This window comes from Cyprinus carpio, chromosome A4 (genome assembly GCF_018340385.1).
Source record: "Cyprinus carpio isolate SPL01 chromosome A4, ASM1834038v1, whole genome shotgun sequence".
Lineage (NCBI taxonomy): Eukaryota > Metazoa > Chordata > Actinopteri > Cypriniformes > Cyprinidae > Cyprinus > Cyprinus carpio.
The window spans coordinates 25,249,915-25,259,197 of NC_056575.1; the positions used below are offsets into that span (position 1 = coordinate 25,249,915).

The 9,283-nt window shown below is 35.8% G+C and overlaps 1 long non-coding RNA gene across 1 annotated transcript; it reads right to left on the reverse strand.

Annotated features, from left to right (window-relative positions):
* Positions 1–225: 225 nt before the first annotated feature.
* On the reverse strand, positions 226–3,317 carry LOC109066195. The gene is made up of 5 exons (XR_006157205.1): positions 3,277–3,317; positions 1,822–1,868; positions 1,415–1,751; positions 1,207–1,310; positions 226–1,114 (listed from the first exon to the last, which is right to left on the reverse strand). It is a non-coding gene; the product is annotated as an uncharacterized LOC109066195 (long non-coding RNA).
* Between the last annotated feature and the right edge of the window lie 5,966 nt (positions 3,318–9,283).

Genomic DNA, 9,283 nt, shown 5'->3' on the forward strand with positions numbered 1-9,283 from the left:
TTAGAGTGAGGTAACGTTTGGTGAGTTAGAGTGAGGTCATCTATAAACGACTTCTACCGTTGGTTTCTGGACAGGACATTTATGATGATCTCTGATTCATCATGTGGTTTTTTGTTTTGTTTAATGTATTGTTTTCATGGCCCCGTGCACAGTCTATACATGATTACTGGCAATGTTTAATTCTCCAGATGCCAATTTCTCAAATACTCAGGTCACTTTTTATAAAACTCTTCACACATTGAGCACAATAGCAGTCTATGTGGGTTAAACTGTGCATTATTCATCAATGCTTTGGCACAAAAAGCATTCAGTGACTACATCTTTCATATTACATGAATTCCTTTCTGACTCAGACATAAAAACCTTCAGGGCAACTTACTGTACATGTTTACATACTCTTTTATTTATTTATTTATTTTTTAACTTAAGTGAAATAAACAGCAATTTGACAGCAATAAAGAAAATGTTGTCTAATGTTACCAGTTTTTACCAGTGTTTTTAGGTTATTGTTTTATGATGTGACAATCTTTGCTAGCATTATGTAACAATGATTTGATTTGAGACAAAGTATGCATTGTTCTCATAATTTTGGGTGCATTTGAGTGTGAAATTAGTTGCTGTGCCCAAACTGAAATTGTTTTTTTAGGAGATATGGTGGAGAGAGTTTTGAAAAAGTGCCTTAAGTATTAAGAAATGGGTCCTAGCGATTGTAATGAAAACATACAAGTTGTACTTTTTACAGCACATCACATTAGGCCTGGGATTAGTTCACAATAAACATTTTCACAGCCTGTTGTATACTTGAATTATAATTAGTGGTTGTAAAATGGTAAAATAGTTCTCTCACTACTGTAAACACAGCACCAGAGATAATTGATGTCTACCTCCATCACAGCAGCTCATCTATAATAGACAGAGCTTTTATATTTCAGTGTATGCTGGTATTGCAGCACTGTGCAGAAGGTTTAGATGGGCTACACAGATTAATGAGGTGTGAAGAAAAACAAATTAATATCTACAGATGATATACAGACATTTCTAGGAGCCTGTGAGATGATGTCGAGTCATAGTGAGCAATGACTAAAACTCCTTAAAAACACACTGTGGCAGAGTTCTGTAAAACAATGTTACAGTATTTAATTAGAAGCTGTCACTTAATAACAATATGAAGTTACATGTTAATTATGGATGATGAATGAAACTTACAGACAATGAAAATATAATGCCAGTGCAAAGAATGGAAACGAACATTACAATCATCTCTGGTTTTGGGTTTGTTCCTTCGCTGGGGAGTTGTCTTTCTGGTCTCTCTGGAAGACAAAAGATTTACAAAAGTTGGAGGAAAAACACGAGAATGTGATATACAATAAAGACTTAAATATAAATGTTTTGTCAACCAGGCACTTTTACTCACCTTTAATTAAAAGCTCAACAATCCTGAGTACTGATTCCTTCATGATGATGTAGCACGTGTATTTTCCTGCATCAGTGTGTTGAAGATTGTTGAGTTTGATGGAGAAGTTTGCTTTCTTCTCTATACTCCCTGGGAAGCTTTCTTCTGCCTCTGTTCTTGTACTGTTGATCCTGTTCTTCCACAGAGACTTGACCATCAATAATCTCGTACACAATCTTGTCGTACTTGTTTCTCCAGCGCACTGTGATGTCTTGAATTGTAATCGGAGGTTTTTCAGAAGAACAAGGTAAAACAGCAGATCCTCCAATAAATCCCTCAACAGTCTCCTGCAGAGACACTGAAAACAGAGAAGTTATGTAAAAAAAAAGAAGTATGCTCTACAAATAATTGTTCATTTTAGTACTCACCTTCACTTGCTGTTACAAACACAGGCAGAAAATAAAAAATACTCCATCTGTGTAAACAGAAACAAATGATTCATTTTTTCTCAGACTGAGCCTGCACCATCAACGAAACACATCCACTGAAATAAATGGCATAATATCTCTGAGATTAACGCTTTAGTTTAGGTGAGGACGTCATGAGATTAAAAAAAGATATTGTCACGAGGTGTAGGTGGTCCGTTCTTTAAAACAACATCCACAATCCATTTTCATTTCTATTTTAGTTCAAAAATTTAAATGCCATTGTTTAAAAAAAAAAAAAAAAAAAAAAAAAAAAAAACAAAACAAAAAAAAAAAAAAAAACCTTTATTGACTGTTTATTGAATGTTTCACAGACCTTCAGTTGTTATGCTTTCAAATTTCATGCCATTGTATGTAATTTCACAGTATCTTTCGCCTCTACTACTACTACAATCGCACTTCTGCCAGTCACAAGTCTATAATGCTATTCACTCCGGCTGATGACATTTGTTTTGTATGACATTAAAATTATTTTTATAATAATTGTATATAAATATGTTAAGCAAAACAAATGTGATTATTTCTTTATTACTTTTTGACTGCAGTCAGTTGTTGGAGATACGCGAGCACAAAATAACTGATAAAATGATCAATGCGTCGGTTTGATTCAAGAGTGAAAAAGGCTTACACTTCAGTCTGTTCATCTTACATATAAACTAAACATGTACTGTATTAAGGAAAAGTCCTCTTACAACAACAAGTTTCAGCTCTCATACAAATTATTTGAAAACTGAGGGTCTCATCTTGCCTACTGTACAGTAAACAAAGAATTTTCTTATTATATAAATAATGATCACGAATATATCAGTCATCAGAACTTGACACTAATCTGTCTTGTGATGTAGACTGGGAATCATAAATCACAGCATGTTGCTTTTTTATATTAGGCCAGAGGATGAACTCCACCCAGAGTGAGTACCTGGTTTATCTCAGATGCGATTAGTTTCTGGAACTCTAATCTCCTTTCCTCTCATCTGTTTGATGATACATTGTGTCATCTAGTGTGCCATAACAATGCTAACAGCCACGTACCAAAGACTGCCACTGGGCTTTCACTTTCATATTCAGTATTCAGTCATATTACTGTTTGACGCCGGCAACACAAAATAATTTAAACAATCAGCATTGTATAAAGCACTATATAAATAAACGAGACTTGACTTGTGTTTTTAAATGCTTCTACAGTCTCATTAACTTTGCCCGTCAGTCACAGTCCAAAAGTATTTGAAATTATTTCCAGTATTATACAAATGCACTGTATTACCAATTGTACCTAATAAAAAGCTTGGCTACCGCCCCTGACTATGCCAGAATATAAATGTTCATCATCTGCCGAAATCATATGTAAACAAAGTTGTAAAGTGTACATGAGGTTATATATAGTATATATAATGATACCTGATGAGATTTCCAGATGACGATTCTTTTGTAGATTTTCAATGAGGACAAACATCAAATTACGTTTTTTTGTTTGCTAATATCCAGACGTTCATTCCCAGACTAATCTTCAAAACTCCGTCAAAGCATTCTGTATAGTCCACCTGCTAGCCAATCCTCTTCAGTTCTGTGAAAGTAAACACTTGATGAAGTACATCATGAAAAATCTGCATCTGATTCTTTTGCTCACTCTTACCAAACAATAACAAACTATTCACAAAATACCAAGAGAGACATTCATTTCAAAAGCTGTCAGCAATTCCCTTTTTTTTTTTTGGGTGAGAGACACAATGCTCTCATGACCTCAGACATGAGACGTAGACAAAAACTCATGCCCCTGCACTTTTTCATTTTACAAGTTTGATCACATGAGAGCTTTTCATCAGCTCGCCGGTGTAGTACGCGTCCCCCCCCCCACCCCCCCCCCCATAAGCTAAAAAAACGTAAGAAAAAAGGGGTTTACTAGTCACCTTGCCCACTAGTGGTAAGCACTTCCTCGCCCCCCAACCCCGCGTCCCACCACCACCACACATACACACACAAAAAAACATTTTATTGTTGTTGCACCGATGTTAGTAATTCATGTAGTTTGTAATTTAGTAATATCAATACAGTGCACTCTAAAATTGCTGATCAACAGATTATTTTTCAAGTACGTTCTGCAGCATGCAACTTCCAGCGTGTTCAGACACGATGTCGTAATGCATTATTACAGTTCTTTATCATTTCAACATGCTTCTTTTTGGCTAATTATATTCATTGTGAAAAGTGCCTTCATCAGCAGATATCTGAAATTATTATTCTTAATTTTTTTGTTTTTAATGTTCATCTGAAAGTTTTGTTTTTACGCTTTATATACACTGTTTGTATTATTTTTAGTGGAAAGTGAATTATTCCTCCGGCAAATGACGTGGACTGTGGTTTCCCCCAATTTCTGTTACAAACATGACAATATTGGCCCATGAACAGATCCAGCCCATGATTTCCCCCCTGACATTGAATGATTGTGCTGGATTGCCTTATAAGGGCAGCAGGGTCGGAGAATAGAAATGAGCCATCGATGACTTGGAACAAGCATCGTGATTTTTGAGCTAGAATGAAACATTTAGACCTGCTTCTAATAGATTTCTGTCATCTTTTCCTCAACCCTCGTATGAATGATTACAAACCTGAGTATGACTTCTTTATTAGCACCCCGGAGACCCGACCCCCCCCCCCCGACGCCGTTCCACAGTGTTAGAAAGATAATTCATTACAGGATTTGCGGAATGACATGATCATTGAACGTTGGAGCGAATGGTAAATTTTTCATTTTTTTGGGTGAACTATCCCTTTAAGAAACTTTAATATAATAATACACACATTATTTATATAAGACCACTGATATTTTTATCTTTAATCGGGCTACTTACTGGCTCAAACATCTTTTACTTCTAGTGTATTAACATTAATTAGAACTAAACATCTGGAAAGAGAGAAAGTTCTTATAATTAGTAGGCCTATTAGTAAGAAGGTGGTCACAAGAAGTAAAACCATGGTAAATTACTATCCCACACAGCAAATGTCTTCTGGCCCAGATCCAGGCCACACAATCACTTTTCCCTCGGACCCCGTAAGCAAGTTACCGCAGAAGAAATGACGGCCCTGAAGTGGCCCAGAACTGAATGATTAAAGACAAGGGCCACACATGCATAGGCCATAACCGGCGACATCCCGAATCTCAGCCAGTTCAATACACCCGACCTTAAGTAAACCAGAATTCCCAAATCTGAGCCTTATATAGCCAACAGTAGCCTATGTTGCTGTCTGGGAATGCAGAATCCTTATATTTTATATTTTGTATAGTATGTGTGTATTATAATATCAATCACCATTATTCATTTTGTGCGCTTGGTCCCAGACAGCAAACAGTGTCACCTCCCTAGGCTGGGGATCTGGGCTGACGACTAGACACTGCCTGTGCTGTCTGGGAATTCTATGACATCCAAACTATGCAACAATCAAAGTAAATGTTAAACTGAATAGAAAATCAGACTTAACTTAAACCCACAAATCATGTAACTGTGCAATAAAAAAATGTATTGCATTGATTTTTCTATTTGTTTTTATAAAAGAACAAATCAAACACATAAAGAGTTCAGTGTATAAAGTACCTACAGGTCTATAACAGAACGACTAACGGATAGACACATGTAACTTAATCATAATAATTTATTACAGATGTGTCAAAGAGCAGTATCACAGTAATCCAAATGACGATACATTGCAGTCCTCTCTAGCAGAATATAATAGTAGTGCGAGGAGCAGGGCATAATTTAAGTTGTTAAACGCTGCAAAATAATATCCCACCCATCCAACTTCTGCGTCAAGGCGCACGTTTTCTAATATTCAAAACACACACTTCACCGGAAACAGTTCGGCATTTTGCAAATCTATGACGAAAAAAAGGCGAGAGCCCCAATGAGCGTTTGAATATCGGCTGCCGTTAAAACTTGTTGTAAAACTTTCTTAACGGCAAATTTTTTAAAATGGTAATATAGCTACAGAGCGACAGAGGAAGAGTAAAAACATTTTTATTTTCACTAAATATAATTATTAGGTAAACCCTTCACAGCGTAGAGTAAAAATTGTGATTATATAAAGAAAATGTTAGAAAACAGTTTGAAAAGGTAATAAAAATTTGTACGATAATTAAACACATCTGATCCATCTAATCTAATTATTCAGGCAGTATTTGAACTCTACATGGTATGTGTGCTGGAGCAGGAACTGAGATTGACACCCCTGGGATCGGCCTATAAATCTCAAACCAGTTGTTTTTAAAGGAATCAGTTATTTAGAATAAAAAAATGTACAATTTCGATGTATTTACACACTGTTTAATGCAGGACAAGAATGCATTTAACCTGCAGTTACAAATGCAGAAATAATGTTTTGATATACAAAACATAAAATGTTAAATACTCAATTGAAATTAAAATAATAATAATAATAAAATCAGAAGATACTTTAAATGTGACATTAAAACAGCCAGTAGGTGTCAGAAAAGTCCTGCTTAATAAGTGAGTCTGTTGCGACTTGAACCGACTCATTTAAACTGCTGATTCATTCAGGAACGAAACACCGTTCGTCTCGGCGAGCAGGCAAAACTGTGCTAATGGTGGCTGTGTTTGGAATTATTTTTGTTGTCGGAACTAGAGCAAAAACAGGCAAGATGGTGGTCTAAAAACGCAAGTCTCTTTACTTACATTCTTGTTTATCTAAAACGTTGTAACAAAAAAAAACTCTAGTATGTAATAATGCGGAATTTCTGTTCTTAAGGAAAACAACGCGCAACTCTTCGTGTAAAATTTAGTTACTAGCCTATATGAAAAGATATTAAATATATACATTTTGTTCTGCCCCCTATAACTTCAATTTTTGTGATCATTGTAAATGCAATATTAAGAAGTCTGGAAATCACGCAAGTGAAAAGACACCCAGTCTCTCAACTGCCGCGCGCAACTCGTCGGATCGAACTAGACTTCACGACACTCTGTAGAAGTTTTTGTGTTTGGTTTTTTTTTGCGCCAAAATACTGAGTAATGGGGTCAAATCGCACACAGGTCCGCTAAAATAGCAATTACGATGTTATCGCAGACGATATCACACACACACTGCACCACTGTTTTCAGGGGCGCCCCCAAGGGTGGGCCAGGGGTGGCCATGTCCACTCCCTGTATATAAAACTCTCCTGGCCACCCCTGTGGCCACCCCTAGGAGGATTTGCAGTGGCTACTATTAATTTTAAATCTATTTTATATCTATTAATTAATTTATATCTATATGAATTTATATATCATAATTTAAATAGTTACTATCACACGAAGAGTGACGTTTTTCTAACAGAAGTCTGCATAATTGCAATGTTGACATTGATTTTTATACACAGTTCATATAACAAGAAGTTTAATATCAAGAGTTTTACGTTTTTAGACAACATATTTCAGATTTTTTGCGCTTCTATTTCTGTAAAAAACAAAATCATTCCAAACACAGCCACTGTTTTGCGTCTCTGAGCAAAATGATAGTGTTTTTCGTTCCCTGCATGAATCAACCGTTTAAATGATTCGGGTGGGGGGGGGTTTGTTCAATCGCAAATGACTCACTTATTAACAGTGACGTCGCTGGTGCCGCACCTACTGGCGGTTTTAAATTTTCACATTAATGGTACCATTTCATTTTTTAAACAATTTCAAAAAACATCAGCTTGGTTCAAATATGTTTTATGTTTAAAATATCAAAACATTTATTTTATTAATTTGTAACTCCAGTGTTAAGTATTGACATTCCATGGTCCCTCAGAGCTCTCCATTAAACAGTGCGTAAAAACATCTAAATGGCACTTCAAAATGCAGTTTTTCTGTTTTCTCTGCATTGCAAAGATCAATTTTTGTTTGATATACTGATTGCAGTTGCTTGGTAAAATCCAAAATGCAAGTGTCTGACTTAAAAGAATGGTGCACACTTTTAGAACAAAAAAAGGCGTAAAAAGAAACAGAAAAACAGCACAAAAAAAAAAAAAAAAGCCCTCCTCAGCTGTCACAGCCCTTAGAAATAAGATATCAGACACAAATAACACACACAGCAAAATATTTGTCTAATTGTTTCGTTATCAATAAAAATCCCAGAACTCCACACGCAAGATATCATTTTTGTCCCAATAGTTGCAAACACGGCGCCTTTATTTATTTATGTTATTTCTTTTTGATGTCCCATCCAGAACCCAAGATTTACTGTGGCCATCATCTAGAGCCACACCCTATATTAAAATTTTTCTTCTGGGGCGCCACTGTGTCTTTTTGGCTAATTTGTGCAAAACTTGTGCAAACACTTTTGGGCTAAAACTGTCAAAGCTATAATACTTTTACCGAAACCATGCATATCAAAATATATGCGAGTATTAAACCGTACCTCTACAATGCTTGCAAAGGTAGTTGATGTTGAGATTTTATAAAGTGATTTCTAGTTGGTATCTTTCTAGGCAAACACCGCTTACACATGGTTTCTCGTGCGCTAAAATATGGCCAGGGCTTCTCTTCAGTTCACTTTTGAAAAGGGGCCCTCAACTTCAGCTGAATCAAGACGGGGTTATTAGTTTTGGTGTCTGGGTCTGCACTATAAACACCTGTCCTGTCCGTCTGCATCTTTGTCTGGAATTTTAGCACCAGTGAGTGCTTTCGCCTGCCCATTATTTTACTTTTATTTACTCAGTAATTAATGTGTTTTGAGAACTGTACAGACGAAGTACAATACTTCAAACAAAATATAGGCGTACTTAAGTAAAAGTAAAATTACCGATTTTAAAAACTACTTTAAAAAGTAAAAATACACAAAAGCTACTCTCAGTTTCACAGTAACGCGAGTAAAGATAATTCGTTACTTTTACACGCTCTGAATGTAACGCAAGTCATATAGTAGTTATACTATTTGTCCTTTCTGTCTGTTATGTTACACAACATATCGGACACATTACAGATCTGGAATGATGAAACAGTTTTCATTTTTAGGTGATCTCTTTATAAAGAGTAATAACTGGCTGCCTCTGTTTTAGGAACACAATGAAATGGTTGCAGTTCATGGACGCTGGTCTTCTGCATAACAACAAATTAAAGTTATAAGTGCTTAAAGAGCACTATTTATTACAAAATATAGCATTCAGCTATTTGCAAAATGATATATATATTGTATTACGACAATGTACGACATAAAATACACTTGAGTAAGCTACTAGTCAAGTCCTTACTAGTGCTTTACTTAAGGTAAAGTGAGACATAAAGTCTGATGATGATACACCTCCACGTTCAGATATCATTCACAAGGACAGACACACATCTCACAATAACTCGTCTTTATCCTATGTCCCTAAAATAGTTGTGAAAACCTGATAACTTATAGTATGTTTTTCCCCCCCTCCCCTCGTTACGCA